We start from the raw sequence: 1,007 nt of genomic DNA, 5'->3' as shown, positions 1-1,007 counted from the left end.
CAAACCTAATGGTTTGTTTGGGGCAGCTGCAGCTTCACTTGTTTGAGGCAGCTGCAGCTGTGAAGCTGCTGCAGAAAAAACTACTATTCAAAAGCTACAATGGCTATTGTAAAAATTTTATTTTTTTTGAAAAAGTCAAACCACAACATTCTAGTAGTAATATTAAGTAGTCAAGTCCGGTGGCAAAACACAACTTTCAGCTACAATTTTTGAAAAAACGAACAAAATAAAATTTTTCTAAACATAAAAAACTTCAATGTGGCACCGCAGCGCCACCTCAAGTACACCCTAAATCTCGTGACTAATAATCAAAATTTATCTCATGACAAAATTACAAAAATTTGTTTCAAATAAGACAAACAAAAAATCCATCGAACTTCATTCTCATGATAAGCCACCAAGCTACGTGAAGTCACATGCAAACCACTAAGCCATGCTAAGTTTCATGCAAATCATCAAGCCATCAAACTCTAAGGATAACCACATGTAAGCACCCATAATGACACTTTTTGTACTTTCCAAAGGTGAGAAAATATTTCCATGGCAAAACCAAAACCCAAGTACACTTAAATCAAATTTAATCCAAATCAAATCCTCGTGACACAAAATTAATCCAAACTTAGCCCTCACATAAAAGAAATAGGTCCAAAGCCTAAGTCTTATGACCAAATAATCCAAATTCGTCTCAAGATAAATAAGACAAATCCAAGCTATCTTTAGTCCAATCCATCCACCCTTTTGGATTTGCCCAAAAATGATGACCCGCTTTCATGTTAAACCCAAAGCCCAAGCCAAACCAAAACCCTCATGATGAAGACTTATCCACCCAAGCCCTCATGCCAAGCTCAAAGTCTAAAGTCCACCATATTCTCATGACAACCAAGGACATTCCATCTTCATGCCGAAGAACAAGCCACCTCAAAAGCAACCCAAATGCCCCACCTTAAAAATATTAACCAATGCTCATAAGACCACAAAAGGACAAATATATATATATATATATATAT

The sequence above is a fragment of the Phalaenopsis equestris genome, unplaced genomic scaffold (genome assembly GCF_001263595.1).
Source record: "Phalaenopsis equestris unplaced genomic scaffold, ASM126359v1 Scaffold000002, whole genome shotgun sequence".
Taxonomy (NCBI): domain Eukaryota; kingdom Viridiplantae; phylum Streptophyta; class Magnoliopsida; order Asparagales; family Orchidaceae; genus Phalaenopsis; species Phalaenopsis equestris.
The sequence above is the reverse complement of the archived record's forward strand: the minus strand, read 5'-3'. Positions refer to the sequence as shown.